The sequence below is a fragment of the Paralichthys olivaceus genome, chromosome 23 (assembly GCF_024713975.1).
Source record: "Paralichthys olivaceus isolate ysfri-2021 chromosome 23, ASM2471397v2, whole genome shotgun sequence".
NCBI classification, from domain to species: domain Eukaryota; kingdom Metazoa; phylum Chordata; class Actinopteri; order Pleuronectiformes; family Paralichthyidae; genus Paralichthys; species Paralichthys olivaceus.
This window is the reverse complement of record NC_091115.1, coordinates 11339710-11365715: the sequence shown is the minus strand read 5'-3', so window position 1 is coordinate 11365715 and position 26006 is coordinate 11339710. Positions and strand designations below refer to the sequence as shown.

The 26006-nt window shown below is 41.0% G+C and overlaps 1 protein-coding gene across 4 annotated transcripts in view; it reads left to right on the top strand.

Annotated features, from left to right (window-relative positions):
* tafa5a (TAFA chemokine like family member 5a) overlaps positions 1 to 26006 on the top strand; it is a 205997-nt gene that overhangs the window by 128619 nt on the left and 51372 nt on the right. The gene's annotated exons all lie outside the window — the stretch shown is intronic.

Genomic DNA, 26006 nt, shown 5'->3' with positions numbered 1-26006 from the left:
TCAGGAGGTAGAGCGGGTTGTCCAATACCCACAATGCTGGTGTTTTGAACCCCTCCTCCTCCATCCTGTATTGTATGAATGTGTGTGGGTGGCAGTAAAGCGCTTTGAGTTCATCAAGACTGGAAAACACACTCAAAACAAAAACAGTGACTTTGTGCGTTTCAGTTCCATTCATTTAAACCATTAATTAATTATGCATTAATCATCAAACATGTTTTAAACATTGATATGAGTTTTCTTTCTGTCAGGAATACATTTCTCTTTCTGCTTCTGCTTCATTTCTCCAATTACAAACCCTTTGAAATCAGAATAATTTAGTAACCCAGACAAAAACACAATATATTGCCTTAGTACGACATAAAGTTTTAAAATATAATATCTAATCCCGAAGTTCCAAAATTGATCAACATGAATCTTGAATGGGTTCTTGTATTTATCTTTGTTGACTCAAGAAATCAGAAGTAATATCAGTTTTTTTGTTTTGCATTGGACTGTTGACTGTCCTCAGCTTCCACTAATCCTGCTCCACTGGGGTCAGAGGTGAAGTGCGTTAATGAAGCATCGCTCCGGGGGCCTGTCTGCATTTCCAGAGACTGCCTCGTTATCTGAAAACTTAATCAAAGAAAAGTTTGATTTAATTTGAACTATAACATTTAGTGGAAAGCCCCTGTGCCATTTTTGTGTTTGTATGATTATTAGTATAAAACTGTATTATTTTATTATAAACCCTCATCTCTTCTTGCTTTCTTCCTGATCGCTGATAAAGCCTCTCCCTCTGCAAATCCTTCCTCTGTTTTAAAAGCTCAAATATAAATCATCTGTTAAGTCTCATCCAAGCTCCTTGTCACATTTTATGTTGGGTGAGGATGCTGCGGTTTTAGTCAAAAGCCAGTCGCATTCGCCCGGCGTCCTGGAAATAGTGCCATAATGGAGCTGCGAGAGTGCATATGTCTCGTAGTGTAGCCCTCTGGAACGGAGAGGAGCTAGAAGAGAGGACACAGTGTGTTTTTAATAAGTGTGGTGGATGTAGATGTGGGGAAGCTGCGCCAGTGAAAGTCTCTGCAGGGGGCTGTAGAAGGTTGTGTAACATCAGTGCAAGCGTGTGTGTGTATGTACATGCAGGCAGGTGTTCCTGTACGCTTCACTTTGTATACATGTGCACCTGCCTATATGCAGTTGTCAGTATAGACCGCAGTCCTAGTGTGTGTGTGTGTGTGTGTGTTTGTGTGTTTGTGTGCACGCTGCAACACACAACACAACCAGTCAATAATTAGCACAGACAGCAGGGGGAAGACAATGAGAGAAAACAAAAAGGGAAAACAAGACAAAAAAACGAAGAAAGAAAAATAGAAAATAATTAGAGCAGCGAGCACAGCTGAGCCCCCCCACTCATCCACCAACCCACCCATCCGCTGGTTACCGTTGAAATCCAGATAAGGATGTTTCCTCTCTTATTCCGCTAACAAGGCTCTGAATTGGCTCTGACAGAGCTTGAATACCAATTACGCTGCCCTGGCACCTCCTCCGTCGAAAGATGGAGACAGAAATAGGGGTTGTGGGAGCGAGAAAGAGCGATGGTGTCGGGGGGGGTGGCGTGGCGGGACAGAGAGGGACACAGAGAGGGGAGAGATGAATGCATGGACGTGGAGGGACGCGGAGCGGATACAGCTGACCACATAAAATGACGACGAGTGGGAGTGGATGGAGGCGGGAGGAGAAAACAGCATGTGTCTGGGAACGAGTGAGGAGAGAGGGATAAAAACGAGGGGAGACAGGGTGAATGTGAGAGTTCGGGGAGCTGTAAACAAGTGGCTCCCTTTGTCCACAACTTTTCATCCTCGGAGGTGATCGGAGGAGCGTAACAAGGTGTCCTTTACTGTCAGAGACCATTTCCCACGAAGTTAAAGCTCCTTTTCTTTCTTTTTTTGCTCTCTTTGCGTCTTCAAGTGAAGGCTACCCATCGGCTGGAAATAATAGTAGAGGCCTGATGATAGCTCTAGTGATGAACAATCTGAATAATTTATTATTTATGCCGCGCCGCAGTGAGCACATAGTCTCCATTAAAGCACATTGACTGTCTGTGCTCCAGCTCTTGCCCCTGGCTTTAGTACTAATGCACAGACACACACACACACACACACACACACACTCACAGGGCCGTACATGCAGACACATTTGAATGCATTCACAAATGGAGAACTTCCTCCTCGTACTTGACATGCTCCCGTCACTCCTTCTTTTTTTCCTGCTTTCCCATTTCCTCCTCTTTTGTTATGCAAAATGCTGTCACTACAGTAGGCAGTGCTGTTTCCTCTGTAGGAGCAGGCCGAGGTGCCAAAAGCCGAGTGCGGGATAAGAATTCAGGTTAAAAAAAAAACGTGAACATGCTGAACTCCGCTGAGAGGAGCCACAAAGAAGGAGGCAGTGCACTCTAGCACTAACATCATGTCACCACTTGCTGTGATATACAAAATGATTTTTTCCTTATTCTCCTGCCTTCTATTTCTCTCCCCTCTCTCGCTTCCTTCTTTCAGTGCTCGCCGTGTTTTATTCATGTATTTATTTGTTTTATTGCAGGGGTCAATTGCTAAGCGCTGCCTTTGTGACTGACACAAAGACGTCTGTTTGCTTTGAGCAGCAGCGACCGTGTTGCTCCATCACCTCCCGCTCATCTGGTTATTGTGTGCACAGTGCGGGTAACATTGTCCTCTGCTGCATCGGAAGTTATTCTCCTCCTCGTCCGATGTATTTGACAACTACACACTGTTGCTGTGGTGAATGAAATGATATATATTTCTGCAGGAGGGAGGTTGACATGGGGGATTTCACCATCACTCAGGACTATTTAAAGTTTCATAGAGTTTCAAAATCGACTTATCTGCGGCTCTAGAAACTACTGCAGTCCTTAATTTGTTATAAAATGTTCATAGCACACACTTTAAGCCGATCATACTCATTTTCTTTTGACAGTCAGTTACATATATCCACTTCCCAGGCATTATTCTTGTTAAAAACATTAAAAAGTTTATATCTGCTTGGAATTTAGTTGAGACTTAATGTGAGACGAGCTTCAAGATCAAGTCAGGACAGAAGCTGAAGCTGTGTTGAGACGAGGGCTGGGTTTTAGTCTCCACCATCATATTATACACGTACACACAAGAAACATTATGGGCTTCAAAAACATTTTAGCAATATCCTTTGACTAAACGCACTTTTCTGGTGCAATAATAATAATAATGATAAAAAATGTTTATGACACAAACACTTACTTGAATCTACTTCATGGTACATGTGTTCTCCATATTAATGGTAGTTTAGAAAAAATGTAGACATGCTATGTTCTTAAATACAATAATAATAATATACATTGAGTTGTACTGTCTTGTCTTAAACTGATGTTTAGTTCAATCGTCTATTTGGACAATACTGACTGTAAATACATATTTCTTACATCAGAAACATGTGACTGCGAGACTGCACACTCCAAACAATGATCACTTGTAAGATAGAGCCCGCGGAAACCTTCACTGCACCATTTCCTGTTGCTCGTAAAGCTCACTGATTCGTGCTCCCACTAATATATGAAGGCAACTGGGATGATGACCATTTTTGTCAACTCCTCTCTGGTTTTCGGTCATGAATTTTACACCGCGTACATCTGACAGAACAGATAAGCTGTCAGCTTTGAGGTGCCACAGAATTATTCTTCAATATAGTTGTACGTTTTTAGGACTGCAAATGTGCTATAGCTCACTGTCGGACATATAGACCGTAAACAAAGATGAATGACACGTCAATACATCCTCTCACTAACCAGAAATGAAGCCAAAATATCCTGAGAACTTAGACATATTTGACGTGTACTTTGACAGTTCTGCTCAGCACAAGTCCCTCCTTTAAAGGCGGAGGAGGCAGGGTTTATGACCTACAAGAATCAACCAGTTCTTTGATGAGGGGTGAGATTCAAACCGAGGACACAGTTATTCCTAAATGCACTTCTTCTAGCAAATGTTATTTTACACTGCCGCCACGTTTGATCGGCACTCTTTGAAACAGATTGGGGTTTTTTGAAAGTCACTCTTTAATTCCCTTGACATTTTTAGACGAGCGAGGGCTCACGTCAGCTGCCTCTAACAAGGTTGCATAAGCTAAGTAAAATAATTTCACAGTGACTCACTTGCATGAGAAATAGTAGCAGGGATTTTTTTCCCCAGCCAGCACTGGTAGGAGTTTAATTAGCTCTGTCACATATTTTGCAGTGTTTTATTGCAGCCCTATGGAGTACATCCAAATGCATAACCTTAATATGTAGCATGCTGGAAATGTATTAAGCTTCATATTAAGCGTATATATCACAGTTTATTATTGTGAACGAATCCTTGCACAAATACTTTTCAATTAGCATTTTGTTTATTTTAGAGTGTCCTCCTCTGCTAATGCATTGGATATATTTTATTTGCCAGAGACTGCAGCACTTTGGCTATTCCAAGAAAATTACAATTGAACACAACAAATCTGAAATTGTGTCCTGGAGGCTGCAGCATGCCGTCCATGCCAATCTGCAGCTCCCTCCCGCAGGGAATATTCTGAACCATTTCACTGTTTTTTCCTCTGTCTGTTTTTCCATCTTGTCCTTCTCCCCGGCTTCCCTGCACCCGAGGCACGAGTTTGTGATATCTCTGCAACCGCGGGACGGGTAGTAAGGTGTGTTATCACTGCTGGCACACTTTAAGAGGCACCACACATGCACAAATGACACACACACACATACACATATACAGGTGCTGCAATGCCCAGATAAAAAAAATTGATTGTGACTCCTTCTCGTGGACCTCAGAAGAGGAGGAGAAACAAACCAGACAGTCAGATATAGTGGGCGATCTTCCCAATTACATAATTTCAAGATCAGTTGCCTCTTGTGACAAACAGATGAGTTGTGTGGTAACATGTTTCTTCACATAATTCTTTTCACCTGGTTTAATATTTATTTGTCATATCGCCTCCAGAGGTTCTAATCATTGTCCGACAAAGTTAACAGACACTTCTGACCCCCAGCTTCTCGTCCACAATGCTGCAAAATGGGGGACACAGTGGGGTTAGGAGTTTGCCTTTCACATATGAGAAACACAGCAGGATATTTTCTGTCAGATGTGTTCACAACAACCCAAAAAAAGTTCAGGTGATGCAGGGCTGTGTTTGTGCCTGAACACCGTGTCACATCGGTAACCCAGACTACCACGGCACCCTTCGACGCAAAACAACCATCTATTCGGCAATCATTCCGCTGGTATGTGAACGTAGCATGGATCTAGATTATTGGGGAACACCAATTGTCGAATGTTAAATCCACCTCGAAAATAGTGTGAATTTAACATTAAACACTAACAAATACCTTTAGTGTTGGTAGTTAGTTGTGTTTACGTCCTTTCTTATGCGTGTGTTCCCTTCTTATTTTCTTATGTGTATTCTTTTCTTTATACCAGTGGCCAGGTTATCTCCTCCTTTATCATTATCTCCCGCACTAGCTCATAAATCTGTGCGCTGATAGCCCTGCTCCAGCGTCCTAATGCATATTCATAATGCCTCCACCTAAATATTCATGAGCAAATGTCTGGCCAAACAGCTTCCCCCGCCAGAACAGTGAAATATAAGACACAGTTTGCCTTTTTATGTGCTTGTTTTCACTGCTGTTTGTGGCAATGGGTGGGGCGTTTTGGGGGGTATGTGATATATTTGCATGTCTAAAGGAGAATTATAGGCTGACAAGTTTCCCTCCAAATATGCAGATGACTTCTCCGAGGTAGTTCCCATTTGAGTATTTTTTTCAAAAATTGTCCACGGCCTGGTCGTTGAATGTGAAAAATGAGCGAAGTAACAACTTTCGAGAGGTTTATTTCGCGGGGATGGTGCACATACATCACGGCTACAACATTAAATGACATATTACAATGCAAATTAGAGATGCATCAGGAGCACTTTTTACAATCAAAACAAAACAGTAAACTTAATGTATTTTATCAGGCAAAAGAGTTTTTATGGGACAATGTTGTGTTGCTGTAATTCTGTTATTCTACCTTCCTCACTGGAGATCTAACCCGCCTCTAAAGACACTCTTGTGTATTTGCATTGCAATTATAAACATCTCTCTACCAAATCTAGTTTATATATACAGTATTTATATATATATATACTTTGGCAATCAGAAATACTGTTGTTGTATTGACCCTGGTTGAGACACTTCCCTCTGATTCTTATGTAAATGGTGTCATTTGACCTTATGTTTTCGTTTTTTAATTCATTAGTAATATTACACAAAAATTACAGGACGGATTATCACAAAAGTTGGTGGAAAGATACAGTATGGGTCAGGAAATTGAGTGGACATTAATAAATGGGCAGATCCGGGGATTGTATGCCAATCGCGGATATGTGCACAGCAGCAGCTTAAACTGAGGTCTGACTGTCTGCATGGACACTAGCAACTCTATGGATGATAGTACAAGTGAGCATGTGGCAAAGAGTGCTGCACACAGCTTCACAAAGCAGCAATGGAGCAAAACACCAAGTTAGAGATCGTCTATGTGATTATGAGAAAAGTTTAAAAAAAAAAAGTTTGGTCATTAATAAGCTGTGATAGGACAAATTAGAAGATAGCAGGCAGCCTAAGTCCAGATCATTAATGGGAAATGCTGCTTTGATATGGTGAGATAGGGCATCAGCCTGAGTGGAGGTTCTAGCTCTCAGAGCACCCTTTTAGTTTCTTTGAAATTCACTTCAGGGATCCTCTGCATTAATAGCTTGATAGAAGATTGTTTGCAGACGTAGAGATGGGAGGTGGAGTGTAATGCAGCTGTGTACAGTAAGTGGTCGTCAGAGGTGATTGACTTTAGTGACTTTACTTATAAGTAGGCCATATTAATTATGTCGCACAGAGAGGATCTATAACACATAATTCATCGACTTCAGAATCGTAAACATAATTTAAATGTAAAAGAAAAAGTAATGTGACATTTATTGTGATAATTATCAATGTGGACTGATAGGAGACATTTTCGACCATATCGTCCAGCCCTGTAATTACAAGTGTTCGCTAAAGTGTAGCCAAATACCACAAAGTCAGTCACAGACATTATAATGACATTTAAATATAAAAACCCACTGTGACATTAAAAACCTTACTTTAAGCAACACTCCTCTTTTTCAATTGTTTCTCTATCCTGACTTCGGCATAAGGAGTAACGATCAGTACAACGTGTCAAGTTTAGTCATTGGTTCCAAGAGAGATGACTCCACTCTCAGTTTTGTTCTCACTGCAGACATCGAGAACACAACAATGACCCACTGGCGAACCAAACGTCGGCTTCACTTCCCCCGTTCTGACCTGGTATTAACATGCGATCACAAGCTGTCGGCCCTGAGTACGTGTCTGAACACACCCACGCCTGAGCAGGGCCTTGGTTACAGAGGTTGAGACGCTTATATCCTGGATATGGATAAATGAGCGTCTTTTATAGAACCAGATGATTCAAGCTTAACTGGACAAAATGGCTTGGCTTATAAAATTGGCAAAGCAACCTTATCATGTACACCGTCATGGGGGAAAAAAAGGCCTCAGGGGAATTCTTCTATTAATGTCCTCTTTTGTACTCATGTTTAACGTGCTGTGAGCTTTCTAGTCCTCACACTTTCATTTTACTGAGACATCTTAATACACAGTGTATAATATACTGTATATAATTTACATTTCTCCATGGTAATTTTCCATGTTAATGACTTTTGATATAATTACATTTGTGTTGCTCGTTTCAAGAGAAACAACTTACTCAAGACTTTTGCAGAGGGGATGAGTGTACAGCTTGAAAAACTGCGTCACAGCTATAGCACGTCACGCTCACTGTTTCACTGCAGTCTGTGTGTGTGTGTGTGTGTGTGTGTGTGTGTGGGTGTGTAGGCTTGCGGGCTGTTGATTCCATAGTAAGCACATTGCAGCAGCATTGGCTGGTGATGTCGCACATTAAAACTCCTGGCTGCGAGCATCCGATCCTCCAAGTTTCTGTTGGAGCATCACAATAACCCTGGAGCCCCTGGACCCTGTCATAAGTGCTCATCATCTGAGCTGAGTTAATGTAAGCATATGCCCAGTTTAAAGACCCCTCCACTCAAAACTCTGTTTTTTTGTGTAACTTCACTTGAATGTAGCAGTGTAGAATAATGTGTGTGTCACACTACAGGTGTTTTGTCTGCAGAGGCAATGTGTGCGTGTACAAGCAGGATTTTTTTGAGGCCAGTCACTTCCAGTCTTGTGCCCGGCATTTAAACACTTGACATTTATGTTTGCTGTAATCTTGAATGTCCAAGGACATGCCTGTAGGGGATCTGTAAAACCTTATCTGCATGGAGAACATACAGTAGATCTACATCTGTTTAAGTGCAAAGGAAATTTGCACGGTTGAGTTATGTCCTCTGACTGTGCTCCTGCTTCTCCTGAGGGCGTAATGGAAGAGTGCGAAAGTGATTAAACAATTTATTGTTCTTGAGAAGTTATACATGCAGTAATTATTCGGGTTATTTGGTTTGGATTTTTTAAGCAAAAACTTGCTGAGCTTCATTTAGCATTATTTATTAAAACATGCATTTACATTTAGAGTTTTCCATTGCAGTATATTTCATTTAAAAACACTTAATAAGCACATGTTAAGCAACACTGCTTTTGATTATGGATTAGTATGCTGCACCAGTTTTGGCCTTGATTGTATAAATGATGTTTGTTTCTATTTTAGCTGGAGCTCAAATAAAGAGAATCCTCCAGATTATAATCAGTGTTCAGATCAGATCAGACCCCAGTGGTGGAGGAAGTACTCAGACATGTATCTTACAAGGACAAATAGACAAATAGTAACTTAAGTAAAAGTACCACATTAACGTTTCTACTTGAGTAAAATTAACTAAGTACTTGCTTTGAGACATACCACAAGTATTAAAAGTACATGCTGATTCCTAAAGGCAATGGTGTTACACTTCTGTTACACTTCATTAAATGTGAAAAATTATATTTAATACAACAGTAATACAAACATTAATACAGTATCCTGCAAATTATGCTACTGAAAACACTTGTATTGTCATATTAATAAATGGAGAGATTTAGTCTCGGCCTCTTCCGTATACATTTCAGTTGTTTCTTTACTGGGGTCTAATGTCACCTGCTCCTTCTGATTGGATCAATGAACCTATTTTCCCTCGTTTTTGATTTTGTTTTTTAAATGCTGTGGAGTATAAGAAACATATGTTTGCTGATAAATGTCGTGGAGTAAAAGTGAAAAATATCCAAACATAAATCTACTTAAGTCAAGTATAGATACATGAAAAATGTAATAAAGTAAATGTACGTTGTTACATCCCACCACATAGTGTGATTTAGGTCAGCAGAGATGCAGGTCCTCCTCTGATGTTAGGATACAAGACTGCTGTGGGACTTAGACAAAATGACAGTGGCTGACAGTATGTCCCTGCATCTGACAGCCGAACATTCCTCAAGTCCCGTTCCTCCTCAGCAGGACACCACATGTGCATCTGTGGAACATTTCAATTGAAGACCCAAAAAAAAGCAGAGGAACAAATTCCTTTCTTTCCTCCCTTTCACATATTTCAATCAGGTTGCACTCCTGAGCGTCGGTATTTCTGTATCCAACGAGACGAAAAACCTGTCGCAGGCAGTGACAAACGGCGGCTCAGAGCGAGTGCTAGTGTGTGTGTGCATGAATGAAAAGCCACCGTTAACAATGGTCCGACATGAGATGAGCTGGGTGCTTTTGCTCTGCGTAGTTGTCTCATTGTCAGTCAGTCAGCTGTCAGCAGCATTATTGTGATGATTAGGAGAAGGCCTTTTGTTTCCAGCCAGGGTGTCATGTCTTCTCAGCTCATTTAGTGGACAGGAGAGAAAGAGGAGTGGAAGAGGAGGAGAGAAGGAGAAAAAAGGAAATGAGGAGGGGAGAGGAAATGAATAGGAGGAGGAGGAAGATGAAAGAAGAGGGGGAGGAGGAGGAAGATGACGGAAGAGGGAGAGGAGAGGAGAGGAAAATGAGGAGGAGGAGGAAGATGATGGAAGAGGGAGAGGAGAGGAGGGGTATAGGAGATACAAAGAAGAGGAGGGAGAGAGAAAGTAAGAAAAGAGCAGAGAAGATGGGAGAAGGGAGGAGGAGGAGAGGTGAGAGGGAGAAAAAAAAGAGGAAGGAAGAGAGGAGAACTAATAAATCCTACTGAATAACTGAGGTCACTGCACAGACCACACAGTTATTTCTACTGGTTTTCTCTCTTTTGTCTTTTTTGCTCAATTTCTCCCTCATTTTCTTCTGCCACATTTCCCCTCTATCTCTTTCTCTCTGTCCATCATTTCTCCGTCTCTCCTCCTCTCGCTCCCAGACACTGTGACATCCACACACAGAAAAAAATAAATTGCAAACTTTGAAGTCTCAATGAAGTGTCAGCCGCACGCTTCCTCACTTGTCTGCTCTGCTTTTTATTGGCGCCCCATAACGTTGCGCGATGGTAATTGAGTGAGCTGCTAATCAGGCACAGCGTAGAGCTTTTTTTGCTTTTGGTGCTATGACAGTTCTCCAGCATGAAACAGCTGAAGGCATATGGTAAGTGGCCGTGTGCTAAACCCCATACCTCTTAGTTTCTGTTTCTCATGCAGAACATATGCAGTTTACAATGATAACAGTGGCAGATGAATCCTGAAACGGTAGGTCGACAGTTTCAGAGGTGAACAAAAGCCGGTAACCGTCAGTTTTGACAGCTGAGATGATGCTGTGGTCGGCAGCTTTTTGCCTTCGTTAGTTGGTTGATTAAGTTAAACTCAATAGAGCTACTTTCGGATGCACGCTGAACCCCGTAAATATCCTGAGATCATTCAGACGGGCTTGTATGTGACAATGCAAATGTTTGAAAACAAACATAAAATCAATATTTAAGGATGGAATTGCTGTGTCATATAGAAAAACACAGAAGACGATGTCTAGTGGTGATACAGGCCAACGCTGGTGTTGATGTTCAAAAACAGGTGAATTTACACCTCCTGACTGCTGCGCCCCCTCTCGACTGAGCACTCCGGAGAATCTCCTGCTGCGTTGTTCATATGTTAAAGGAAAACTCCATAGAAAGTCCCGGCCCCCATTGAGCAGACATCATCCGGAGTTTAAAAACAGCTTCGGTTAACGCACAGTCTCTGGCTGATGTTTTACTGTTTCTAGCTCAGTTGTTTTAAAAGGACGATTTATACTTGATTTCTAAACACAAGAGACTGAAAGACTGAGGCTACCTTTCATATTTATTGACCTGGTTGGTGAAGCCCTGTTTGGTATTCCCAGGTTCCAACTCGTGAATTCTTAGACTTATTCATCTTCTTTTAAATCCCGTCTTAAAATATTTCTTTTTTCTCATTAAAGCTTTGACAAATGATTGACACTGGCTCTTATTGACAGTGACTAATCCTATTTTTTCAGTCTTTCTATTTTATTGTACTGTTTTATCTGCTCATGTTCCATCATTTCATAGTCATTGTCTCTCCCTGGTACTGTTTCTATTATTGTACTTGTACGACAGTGTAGAGCTGTAGTGGGTCCTAAAAGTGTGATCAGAAAAAAATGAGACCAGAAATGACTTTGTTTATACGATACGCTGCTTATTTTTTATAAACAGCATTTTTCAGTTTTAACATTTCAGGAGAGTGTGTGTTTTGGATAAGAAATCACATAGCTAATGCTACACCAGGTTGTTGACATGGTGTGTGTAAACGTCCCCAGATGCAATAAAGATTGGGACAGAGCTGCTAACATGTTAGCCTAAACCTGGTAGCATTAATGACGATGTTCCACAGAACTACTTCAGAGTGGACGTGGATTTTTGATCCATCCCAACAACTAATGTGTAACGATGTGCCCCTTTGATTTAATGCGAAGTTACTTCTATAAGTAGTAAGACAGACTGACGTGCTAATGATTAAAACTGAAGTTAGGGGAGATAAACACTCAATCCATTTGTATTTTGCACCAGTGCTTTTGGGTTGGGTAAACTCTTCCTCTAAACTCTGAAGATCACCTATACAACAGCCTCAGGCCTGGTTTGATATACAGTGTTTCATACACACTCTGCAGAGCAGTTTATGCAAAGCATTTTGTGGCTTATGGACACAGGCCGAGTCCTGGAACGGTCGTCTTGATAAGCGCCCAAAAGTCAAGACCTATCAGCGAGAGTGGAGGCCCTGATGGGTTGCATCTCTCTGTTTTCATCTCCCGTATCCCAAGTTGGGCTCGCAGACTTTTTTTTCCTCTTACGGGACACAGAAATATTAAATTTCAGTGTGGTGCGGCTGCCAACATCCTGTGCCAAACAGTCCATTCTGTCCATCACAGGGGCTGCTTTAGATTGGCGTCTCGGGGCTTCTGGCAGCATTAGTCAAAGCAAGGAGCTGATCCATCAGTGTTTTTTGGAGGTCAGTCACCTAATTGACTATTTAAAATGTGCTACACTGATCCTGTAGAGTTGTCCAGTTTTTTTCTGACAACGCAGCAGTGGCGACGCTATAGTATTATAGCGGGGCTAAAGCTATAGAGCTAACAGTAAACAAGGAATGTGCAACTTATGGAATCAGGAATTGTGCATAGGTGTTGGACATATAATTGGCCCCTCTGTGTAAGTTGTTGCCCCCTTCATTGCCCCTGATGTAGAAAAATCCTAGATCCACCACTGCATCACTTGCTTTTAGAGGGGAAGGGCAGGATCCACCTCTCCATTCAATGTGTTGTTTCCCTCCATTGTAGATCTATTTTTCCTCTGATTCTGAGCCTGCAGGTCTAGAGCATTAAAGAGGTCCCTGCATTCACAGTGCCTACCGGAGCAATTTTGTGGGCTACAAGTACAGGGTGCCTGTTGTTATATTGACTGTCCACTTTTAAATAATTAAACGCTCAAGAACCATTATCCTTTCTTTCTGCTTGCTTGGGCCACCATCTTGAGCAAAGTGTTTTTTCACAAGCATCGTCATGCTGAGACCTGTTGAACCGTTTTTCTTTACTTTCGACAGTGGCCCTATCCTGTCCTAAAAAAGCTGAGGATGTGACTATTGTGATTGAAAAGAGCCTCTTAAAAAAAAAAAAGTTTTTTCCATTTTTGAGCTCCACTTTGTTCGCTGTGTCACCTCAAGCAGAAATATACAAACACAACAGAATAAGGCTCCAGCATTTTCTTTTTGCTGTTATAATCTCACTGCAGTGAATTGGGTTCAAAAGTTAATGGGATTTGCCAACTTGCATGTACAAAACAGCAAAAAAATAAAGGGTTACCAACAGATCAGCAGAAATTAAATGGTAGAGAGAGAAGCTGCAGATACAGAAAAAAAAAACATTTTACTTTCTCTGCCCCTTCGAAAAATACAAGGACAGAAGCGATAAAAACACGAAAACGACTTTTTATTGCTGCAGGTGTTTTCTGTTGATTTCAATTCCTTTTTGGGATCCTCATTTTGAAAGAGAACAAAACTTATAGGAGCGGTTCTTGTCTTCTGTCTTACTTTGCTCATGTCATCTTTAGACATTTATGCTGCCTTCATGTACATAAAAGATATGTACTTCTCAAACAATGTAACTGTTCTCTCTAAAGGCTTTGTCCGTATCTGTATTTTACGTTGAGCATAAATGAGCCTTAAAGCAGAAGCTGCTACTGAGCCATAGACACTTCAGGATGAGGAGTTCATTTTAAAAGTGATGGGATTTCAGGACGCGTGGATGCAGCAGTAACATGATCTCGAAATCCTATAAAAGAGTACTTTATTGCTAAAGATAACTGTAACTACAACCCAGCCCCCAACACCACCACTGATCTTATTATATGCCGTCTGCAATGCTCCCCTTTGGCTATTAGAAATAAAATGAATCATACGCTCAAATTGGCATTGACATGCACTGAAGCTACATATCTTGAAGGAAAACTCCATCAGTGCACTAAGGACACCGGCCCGTGTCTATCTGGAGATAGGCAAACTGTCTATTTTCTGGTATTTTCTGACAGAGGACAGAGGACAAACAAGGATGAAAAGAAGGAACCGTCAGTTGGAGATGGAGCAATGGGGACACACCCCGACAGAAAGACGGACAGATCAGAAGACAGATAGGACTGGGGGAGAGGCTGGCAGACGTAGCTGTGTGTGTGTGTGTGTGTGTGTGTGTGTGTGTGTGTGTGTGTGTGTGTGTGTGTGTGTGTGTGTGTGTGTGTGTGTGTGTGTGTGTGTGTGTGTGTGTGTGTCTCTGTGTGTCTCTGTGTCTTTATGTCCCAGCTGAGGCTCGGCAGAGCACCAGCACAGAGGCCAAGTTAAATGGGAAGGGGGAGATTAAAGGCAGTGCCGGGGCCTGCAGCCTCTGTATTCAATCACCACTCTCCCCCTCACACCTCAGCCTGCATGCTGATGGAGCCGCAGTGAAAGGAGCCATGCACCCTGCCACTCCCATACACAAGTGCAAAGACCATGCACTTATCACATTTTTATCATATCATTGTCCCAAAAAAACCAGGGTTATGATAAGATCATAAAATCCTGTTACTATCAAAGCCGCTGTCATTAAAACAACATGATTTATCTTTAACAGCCACCGTGAAAAGCAGATCTGTGGTGCAAAGGCATCAAAATCTGAACACAGCATTAAATTACGCACAGTTACGCTTCTGTTCAACGTCCTAGTGAAATATCATTTCAAAAAAGATGTTTAAAATCTCCTCAATACTCCGTCAACCTTTTCTTAGCTTCGAATGAGAGAGATCATTAAGTCCCATACAGTAGGTGGAGGGGTGAGTGGAGGCGTGGTGGACGGGGGAGGAGGGGCGTGGGGGACATCTGCACTGGTGCGTTGAGTGCGTATGTGACCAGCCTGGTTAATGTCACAGTTACTTACGAGAGACTTACAACTTCAGCTGGATTTATGCATCTCTGCGGAGGTGTCCTTGTGGTGCAGGCGGCGGCAGATGCTTGTCGCGTAGGAGCAGATTCATAGTTGAGTGTAAAATTTCACCTGTTGATTGTTGCGGTTGTGCGACGGCAACACGACATGGATTATTCATGCGGGAATGAAGGTTTCACTTGATTGAAATGGCTACTTACATCTTGACATGTTATCCTGGGATTGCGGTTAATTAATTAACTTCATATTTTTGCAATATGTTTTAAAGAACAATTCTAGTTTGAAGTTACACTACTTGCGATGGAAGGAAACGTTTCTAACTTACAGTATCATTAGATCTGTCTTTTTTAGCTTTTGTGTTTGCATTGTTATGTGGGAGAGTCTGACTGCAGCATGAAATACCCATTCCATGCATCGGCATGTTTAGCATTTTGATTTGGTGACGTGATGTTTATGTACAGTTGCATGCTTTTGCATTTGTTGCAGGGGAATTAGGTTACAGATATGTACAGCATAAAACAAGTAGGTAGCTCAAGTAGCATGACTGAAGCTGACCTGAAACTCGAATATCATCTTAAAATCTTCATCTGAACTTGGTCTGAGTAATCAGATTCCGGCGGAGTCAGGTCAGATATCCACACTTTAATAGGACGCAAACATATATTATGCTTAAAATTCTGGACTGGACTGATTATGGCAAGAATCCCCATTAAGGGGATCAAACCCTACTGTCCTATAGCATTAGGCCATATTATGCATAAACTGAGGTAGTCTTGTGTTCTTTTCTTTCACCTCATAAATTTGTGCAGTATGACCAAGCCTGTCTTTGAGGTCTTCCATTTTACCTTCACCACCAATAGTCTCTCCCAGCATGAGAGCCGTATAAGAGCAAATACAAGTAGCTCAAGATGACCAGTCTCCACTTGTACCTATGTTGCCCTGAGCTGCAGTTATATTTTTGAAGAGTTACACTTCAGCTCTGACAGCAGAGCTGCAGAGCCTCTGTGACACCCCGACGCAGAAAACATAAATCCATTACTTTTCCATGTTGGCGACTGCGACTTTGACTTAAGAGGTTAGCTGTGGTTTCCTCCTGGCCATCTCCGTGGCTTCGCATTTTCCTTCCCGTCACGTTCGAAAACATGTCTTTACAGGAGCCAAAATATCCCCCCAACAATGAGTGGATCTTTTTTGAGGTGGGAATAAAGAATTTCCTTTTAAGAAAGGCTTTGTGTAAGTGATATTTTGTTGTCAAAGAGCTGGAGAAGGTTGTAAATTGTGAATGTCCCACCCCCTGCTGTGTGCCTGGTGTCAGCGAGAGAATAAATGGAGGAAAGAGAGGAAGGGAAAATAAAGCACAAGAATACAAAGAAAGGCAAGTTTTAGAAATAAAACACAACTGTAGCTCAGGTAGCTGTATGAAAGAATCCATGCATACACTCAACACAAGTAAGGTCGCACACACTTGCAGATGCTTTGTTATTGATTTTCACACTCAGGAGCCCATTGGGCCCTGATCAGGAGCCGAACACCGTCTGACATGTCCTGCTTCTGTCCCCCAAGGGGGCAGGAAGAGAGGAATGATTGGACCTCCACACATTCACCCAGGGGTCTTTAGTGTGTGAAATCATAGCAACATTTAAGGGACTTCACCTTATCATCATTGCCCTGCAGCGATGTATCCTCCGGGGCTGGAAAATGTGCTTAATTGCGGTAGTGAAGTGGCGCCGGTATGTGTGTATGCATGTAAGCTTTTCCTGTGTTACCAAGGGTTACAGGGGTCATTTCTTTTCCCTTTTCTCCCACAGTTTTAATTGATGATCATTCATTGTTTCATGCCAGAACCCTGTTATTAAGCAGAGTTCATTATTCTAAAACACTAACGCTGGGGAAATGAGGGTGTCTCGTGGGAAAACACCATTCTTTGCGTGCTTTACACAAGGTCACAGTAGGGAAGAGGAGGCCCAGGCTTCATTATGAAAACCCTATTGAGCCACAAAGGGACTCGCTTGAATGTATTTAATCACAAGTCAATACAACATAGAAAAAAAAACGTGCATTAGGTTGATAAGAATGTGTCTCAAAGCCTCTGTATTCTACATGGAGGTTTAAGTATCCACAAGTCCTTCATCTCAGGCTGCTGTTATCAGTCATCCTCTTAATTATGTTTGTTATGAATTGATTGATTACTTAGCCTGTAAAAGAAGAAGAACATATTTTATTTATGAGATGACGTCCTCAAATTGCTCGTTTTGTTCAAATAACAGACAAAACCCAGACAGATTTTTTAAATATTCTAAAACAGTAATATAAGCATTTCTAACTTAAGCCTGCAACTGTCAAAGTTTGTATTTGTTAAATTATTTAATAAACTGGTGATTTATTTTATTTTCAATTAATTGATTTATCTTTTGGTCGGTACAAGTTCATTAAATGTCTTGTTTTTGCCAACCAAATGTGCAAAACCCAATATTCAATTTACCATGACATTTTTGTCCTTTTTCTATTAAGAAATATTGATTATCTCTGCTAATTGAAAACTCCTCATCGACGTACAGTCAACTAATCATCGCAGCTCTTATTCACACAGTGCTGAGGCCCGAACCATCAAACTGACATTTTTGCTTGAATAAGTTTTCAAATGACTAATCTACTTCAACAGTTAATGATAATCGGGGGGGGATCTCCCAAATTTCATCCATAATTTTATATAATAAGTTTGTCCATTCATACACGTACATCCAGCTCCATCTGTTGAATTGGGATTTTTCGATCACAGTAATTCGATTTTGAGTATGCAAGACTAAGGGTGGCCTCATTGGGCCAATTTCAAGTCGTAGTCACTCTTACAGACAATCACAAGGACTTTGCTAATTTGAGGTTGATCCATCCAGTAGTGAGAATAGTGTAAAGACGTGAAAGAATTGTACAGGCTCCAACCGGGTGGTGAAGTCACATTCTGTAAATTCCCAAATGTCTGGGATCGCTGCTCAAATATCATCTCTTGAAATGCATCTCGAGTGGATCGTCTAGCGTTGTGTTCTCTCGATTAAAATATAAAAAATTGGTTACATTCCTTCATCATGTTTGTGGCCTCTGCTGGTTTTAAAATCAGTAAAGGTTTTAAAATACTTGTGTGTGCATTAGGCACAATAGTCCTGTTAGCTCTGCATTAAGTGGAAGGAAGTGTCTTCCATAAGTCTACTTGTAGGTTCATCAACATTCATACATGAGTTTGTATGTGTAATGTCTCGCGGTTATATTTGTATGCTACGTTTTTTTGCTTGCATGTGTTTATGTTCTATTGTGTATCAGTGGTTCTGTGCGCCTGCTGCTTGCCCAAGCATTTCGGTAAAGAAAGGGCAGAAATGGAAAATCAAATCACTGTTCAGAGTGGCTCCACAAAGCAAGCGAAGAGCTCAGACAAGCTTGTTTCACCCAAAATAGATCAGCCAGACCACAGTTCTCTCTCCCTGGTCGTGATGAGAGAGTGCTCCCAATGAGAATTGTCTCCAGAACTTTCTCTTCTGACTCATGGAGGCATACAGGGGTATTAATAATTTCAAGGCCAGCTGTATGATGAGTTTTCGGTCACTCTATCAGGGTTAAGGCAAGAAAATGGATGTCTACTGTGAGTCGAGGTGAACTAAAGGGAGGTCAGTTCTTTGTACTGCTCTTTACAGTTTTTCATTTAATTTTAGGTTTTCCAGGGTAGGCATTGCTTGTGTAGGTAAAGTTAGGTAGTCGGTTAATCTTTTGATGGAATAATTTGACATTTTAGAAAAATTTGAAGGTGACGCCACTCAGTTCTTAGTAGCAGGCAATTTGCTTAGCTTAGCTTAAATCTGGAACAAAATCCATTCTCTATCACCTCTTACTCTCATTAACTAACAACTTATATTCTATTTCTTAAATGTTTTTTTCCCATAGACTGAGGCTAAATTACCGAGCTACCATCTAAAATATACCAATGGTTGTGAGAAACATTCAACCCTCCTGCCGCCCATTGAGATCATGAAACCACTGCCACTTCTAGTCATGTGAATACATGGCCCTGAAAGGGAACATCGTTTCACACATTTTAAAATTAAGGACAAACTGATTTCACTCCTTGTCAAGGTCCAGACTCCATATAAATTTAAGTCCAAGTAAATGGTCGCCTCCATTGTTTCTGTACCTCTTTCTCCTCCTGTTCTAGTGCATGTCGTTACAGACATTTCATTTTGGCCCTACATCATCTGACTGCTCTTTTCCCTAAAGCTGTAATTTTGTCTGCTCCGCTCTCCTTCCCGTTACACCACATGGTGTTCAGTTGGCTTGTCCAGCCTCTGATTAGGCTTGTTAAAAGGATTCATTTAAAAACTAGCCCAGCGGGCCTCAGGGTAGAGGTATGACATCAAGGTTTTACTAATGCAACGTTTGGATCCAAAATGGGATTTCAGACTTGTGGTCTTGGCGCCAGACTCCTCTCTCTCGTTTCGAACAGCTGTAGCATGCTGGAGTGATATAGCATTTTAGTCTGGCGATGTCTAACATGTAGGTACACACATGCACACTCTGTCCTCTCCAGCAGAGCAGATGTGATGCTGCTCTCCAGCTACATCAAGCTGCTGTGTAGTGTTTCTGGGTTAAGTGGAGAATGTATAGTAAAGATATCTTTTGTTATCAAGGCTTTAGCCATTGCACACATTGTTTTCATGTTTGCAAAAGTTTGTGTGTTGTAGATCACATTGCTTCACAGAGTCAGAGGACATTACATTGACTTTCATTCATTTCTAATAGACTCTAGCCTTAAACATTACTACTATTAGCTTAACCCTAACCTATCCCTAACCTTAAAACACGTCCTCACCTTCAAGTTTAACCATTAACATCATGATGACTTGCTTTTTCTACCCCATAAGGAATAAAAATTGGCATTATCTAACTTGGTAAATAGATTTCAGTCCCTACAACATCAGTAAAACCTACACAAACTCACAGAAGCACACAAAAGTCACTCAGGTCCTCCGAGACAACATGACAACAATGTTTGCTTAATACACAAATCAATATGTTATATTTCAGCACTTAAGGCTCCTAACCTTACACGGCATATTTTTAGCCCTGCTAGCGAGATCGCAGTGCTCTGAGGATTCCAAAGTCAGTCCCTCGAATAGCTCAAACCACAACGGTCCAGCTGAGTGCAAGAAGCACGATGTGAACCAGGGGCTACTTTTTTAAACTGTTCTTTTGCCATTAGCCACACATTTGTCCACAATGAGTCCAATTAAGCATTTCCAATTACACGCTCACGTCCATTTCTACACTTTTATCAGTACTTTATTATTAGAAGTATAAACAAATACAGATAGGAACCAATCATGTGTCCTGATATGAACAGCATCCTTATATTTGCAGTTATATCCAACGACCCTCACCCGACTGAACAACCACAATTTGCCACATCGCTACTTCTCAGTGTCAGTGTTGCCACACTGGATGGGTTTCTTCTAAACAGGGCAACGTTTTCTTTAATTTTGGCAGGTTGTCATGAAACTTTTTGCGCCATTAGTGTGATTTCTTTTTACCATAAGTTAAGCTATATTTATCGGTACCTCATTGCTGCAATTTGTGTCAAATTGATTTTGATAAGATACACATATTAGATTAAATGTGACTTATACTTCCTGAGGATAGAATTGTCTCCATTGTTCACTGCAAACGAACGCCCCTGAACCTACATGGAAAACATAGAAAAATCTGCTCCTTGTTACCTGCGTTTTGCTGAAACGTAGATACAATAAACTAAAGTCAGGGACCTTCTAAAGAGTGCGTGCAACGTGGCCAGGAGAGCTTTTCAGATTTTAATCAACAGCGATATAAATCTCATTATGTGTAGAAAATATCAGAGGAAACCAATTTAATATGAAATGAAGCAGCATAGATGAGTCTGATATGAATCTGAATACAAATATTTAGCTGAAATTAACTGATTCAGATGAAGATAGTAGTTTTGTGTTACCCCTGTTTATTATATCATGTAATGGCGTGGTAATTGCATCGCAGTATCAACTGATAGCAAGTACATCGCACTCACTCAGAGTGAAAAACATTTAATTTACTGCTGAGGGTCTTCGAGATGTGGTCTTGATTTACTATTAGCAAACATTTCTCTGCATTTTATTTTGGGTGGGAGCCTTCACCCTTCACAAGCACACTGCTACACATTTTACTGTAAATTCACAACTAATTAAAAACTCATTCTGTTGAATTGCACTTCTGTATCTTGAGTAGTTCATGGCAGACTGAATGTTTTTGTCAGATTTAGAAGGACACATAGGGGAAAAAAAAGGCGATTTCTTGTGCAGCACAGTATGCAATCCCAGCTTGACTCCAGCATGCTGCAGCTTTTCAAAAGACACGAAAAAAAAGAAACCTATACCTCCTCCTCCCACCAAGCCATAACCACACATATACATATCTAAGCATTGGAATCAGCAGATTGAGTCTCTTAGAAGCAGGTTTAAGTAGAGGATCCTCTTGAAATGCTCTCAGACATCTGGGCAATATACAAGGGGAAGAAGTGGGTAAAATGTCATGTTTCCCTTTGTTGTAGCCGCTCTGGACATTTGTCAAATGGTCGTGGATGCCAGAGCAGCTGTAATGTGCTGAGGAGCAGGAGGAAAAATAATAAAGCAAAGGAGCACGTCAATAACATTACATTGTATTAAGCCACATGCTCGGCCGCATAAATCCATCTTCTGCCACAGTCAGAGCTTTCATTTCACTCTAGGGTGCCCACACATACATTTTAATCAGCCATTTGGCCGACCAAGCTGACAACTGCTCGACAACAGAAGCTGATAAGGGTGATGATAAATCATAGCACGACTGCTACAATCTTTGGGTTAGTTTCTGAGAGCACCTGCCAGTTTAAGATTTTTCCCACTATTCATGAGTCGATTCCAGGAAACAAGATTAGTGTTTCCTCTCTTCACCGTCCAATTTCTTCACGGGATGACTGTGTTGAGACCGGGCTGCGTCCTGCATCTTTGCATGTGTAAAAACTGTTGATGGAAAACACCATGCACAAGTGCAGTGGGTGTTTTCTGGTCTCTGAAAAAGTGGCCTGTTGGAGCTGTGTTATCCTGATACTCTCTAACCTTTTCTACAGATCCCTCCAGGGCAGTGAAAGAGGAATATGTTTTGTTTTAGAGCAGAAGGAATGAAATCAACTAACTTTATTGGAGGACTGACACCAGCTTGTCCTCAAGTTCTTTCACACAATATCTGGAAAGACTGCAGACAGCTTGAACGCTTGCAGCTGAAACCAAGTTTAAAAATAATTCTCTTTCTCTCCAGACTGATGTCTATATCATCTCATATAATTAATATTCACTTCAAGTACTAGGCATTGGTAGGTAGCAAAATATTCTCTGCTCTTCCTATATCTATTCACAAAATTCCTGTGTGGTGCACTTGGATACCAAGACAAGACAGATTAATTCAAATGTGTCATGATACTGATGCACAATCTAGGATGCACTGACACCAGCAGGCCAAGGTTTTCATTTTGAAATATCTAAATGTTGATTGGATTATTTGGTCCCAAGCTTCCAATATTCCTGGAATCTAGAGGGAGAACGCTGATCACTTTGATGATCCGATGACTTTTCTTCTGGGGCCAATTCTTGTGTTATACACCTCAGCTGTGCACTCTGGTTCGTGCTACTCAGCTAACATTAGTATGCTAACACACTAAATTAAGATGCTGTACATGGTAAACATTATGCCCCCTAAACATCAGCATTTTAGCATTGTTAATTTAAACATGTTAGCATGTTCAAATTAGCATTAAGCTCAGAGCACCGTGATCCTTAAGCCTCACAGGGCTGCAGACGTTGAGTGTTGTTGAATATTCATGACTTGGACCAAAATCATTATTCTTGCTCAAGTACAAACTCAACTTCATTTGGTTGTAGCTTAAAACTGAAATTGGAATGATTTCAACCTTCCACTGGAAGTACATGTATATTAATTAAACATTTAAATATTATGTACTCCTCTAGTCCATACCACTTTGAAGATACAGTCATTGATAGCAAAAATAGAATCCATAATAAGCTACTTGGTCCTTGGTCCTTAATGACCATGGATGCTATAACATAAGAAGAATAGGAACACAATTTTTTTTATACCATTCTTAATATTGACCTATATACACTTTGCCAGTAAATCCAGTGCAACTGAGCGAAACTGTTTTATTTATACACTGGGTTTAAAATTAGAGGATTCTTTATCACGTCCATGAAGTCAGTGTAGCTGTATAGAAGACAATATAGAATGCAAGACAACAACATGAAAACAATTCTGTTTTCCCAGCAGCTACAGCTGTGACAGTAAAAACAAGGCCGCCGTTTGATGAAATCCAGGCAAGTAATGAGCTCCATCGACTCACGAATCGCGCCGTCAAATCAGTCACCGTCTTTGAGCTCGTCGACTTCACACATGCTACCTGGGCGCCACAACCATCCGCGCGATTACCTCAGACATCCAAAAAGTCGTTTCAGCTTCTCACAGTGGAGGAGCTCCAAAGGAGAAGGAACTGACAAAGAGAGGAAGCAGGAAGCAGGCCCGATGGTAGAACATCAGCAGAGATGGTGGGTGGGTGGGTGGGGTAAGACGCAGGAAGTAAACACGCACACATGAACAGATTCAGAAACACACAAAGGGGCTCGCATGACAAGTCATTATCCAGCATCACCAGCAGAAGACAGAGGAGTTGCCAGAAGAGAAGGGAGTTAAGTGAGAAGGAATGGAGGAGAAAAAAAGCAAAGATAAAAAGGAAAAGTGCTGGTGATTCGGTCTCGATATCTCAAAATACACAGGTGGCATTTCCTGGGATGCAGTTTTGAAGAAAGTCTTCTCGTGATGAGGGACGAATTCGATTTAGTTGGATCTATTCGTAGAAATTGAATATGATATTCATAATTATGTTTTCATTAGGGTGTAATCACCTGAAACTAAGAATCATTGTGTTTTCATTACCTTGGAATGAGCCCTTTATTTTATAGGGAGTGAATCCCCTTCCACAGAATCCGCCATGTTTCTACAGTAGCCCCGCAACAGACAAACCAAACACTGACTCTAGAAAAGGTCTTTTGTGTGTTTACACTTCTTTAAAGTGTGTGGTGGCCATAAGGGTTAATATTCAGTTGACTGACCTTTAAGACATCTTGAGTCAAACATCTTTGTTATAGAGTTGTGTTTATTGATTCACAAAAACTGTGTATTGTTTATGTGAAGTAATAGACATTACAGTAGAGGCAGATAATTCAAAAACAATTTTTACTCCCACGCACCTTCACTCAAGACAATGTCGTCACAAGAGGCTGACAATTACAGCACAGTTGCAAGAAGAAATTATTATTACAGTAAAAAACAATCTCACATTCTATTAATCTTCTTTCTTAGATAAACTGAAGACGTACGTGATTCTTTTTGGGATTAAAAAATTATCCTACATCTAAAGCTTAATAAACCATTTAAAAACCAATTTGAAAATTGATAATGAGCTAATTTTCTTGGCTCATTAATGGTTGACATTTTGGAGATGCATGGTTTTCACAGGCCAGCTGTTTTGTGGTTGGTACTTTAATGATATCCGTGCATCTTTTGCACAAGTGTGTGTGTGGCGATAAGTCAGTGTTTTTGGGACAGTAGAATAATGAAGAATAATATTATTGTTGTTCAAGCCCAAGTCTCCTTGTTTACTTACTGACATTATTCCAACTGTAACCATAGCAGAATGAGTCAGTACCGGCAAATACCACAGACAAAACATATAAATATATATCGTGCATTATTCTTTCAATGTAAAGAACTGTTTATGGGTATGAATACGTAGACGTGGCATTAACATATAATTACTGTTCGTGGGTATTGTCTCCATGCATTGCCACGGCCACCACAGGTCCCAGTGTGTAGATGAATCCCGATAGATCCCCATTACCCCAGGTGTGACCCCTCGCAGCTCAGTTCATTAAGCCAGCCACCCGAGTGTCCGGGACTCAAGTCCAGATTTAATCACAACTTCCATCCTCTTGCCAATCACAATTAGATCCTGATAAGCCTCTCAACGATGGCACCCGAGGGCCCCTGCACTGAAGCAAAGGTTAATTTGCAAGCAGCAAGGACCCCGGCTACAGGGCCAAAGGTCACCCGATTGAATACATGGAGGATGTGTGTGTAAGACGAGGAAGCTTGGCAGCAATTACAAAGTTCATCAGTATTCATGCGTTTCATTCGTGGCTAATGGGTACATTACCTTCAAAGAGGTGGGCTGATAGGATGTGGCCCTTAATGGGAATTAGCTTGTGGGTAGTCTTTAGGTAGCTGAAATGTAAAGTTATTTTGTCACCATTGTCATTTTGTCTCGTCCAATCATGTCAGTGCTCCTGAGTGTCGGCTCCTGAGTGTCGGCTCCTGAGTGTCGGCTCCTCAGCGGCTGCCCTGGAGATGTTCAGGGTTTAAGTCTAAGTCATCAAAGTCACACTATGTAACTTTTTAGAGAATAAATAAAACATATTCCACTTATAGTTGAAATAATTAGAAATAAAACACACCTTTACTTTATTCAGTACACTAACTGGATTTTTGCTCTGGTATAACCTGATACTAATGGTGACTAACCTCGACTAACCAGCTCGTTGTTCATTTTGTAAAGTAGCTTTAGCTTGTTTGTTTGTTGACTAACTTAACTAAGTCGTTAAGAGCCAATATTATGTCACTACAGATATATTATATATATCCTGATCCTAATTATTTTGTTAGTTTGGTTTATCACGCCCACCAAGGAGGTTGTGCTTTCACCCCGTTTGTTTGTAAGCAAAATAACACAAGAAACAACAAAATGGAATTTCACGTAACTTGGTGGGAGGTGGAACCCATTAAATTTTGGTGTGGATTTGGATCAGGCAGGCGGATTTTTGGTTTTGAACATTTTTCCATGGGAGATATGTATGGATTTGATGATAAATCAGGCACATTTAGGAAACACTGAACCACTGAGAA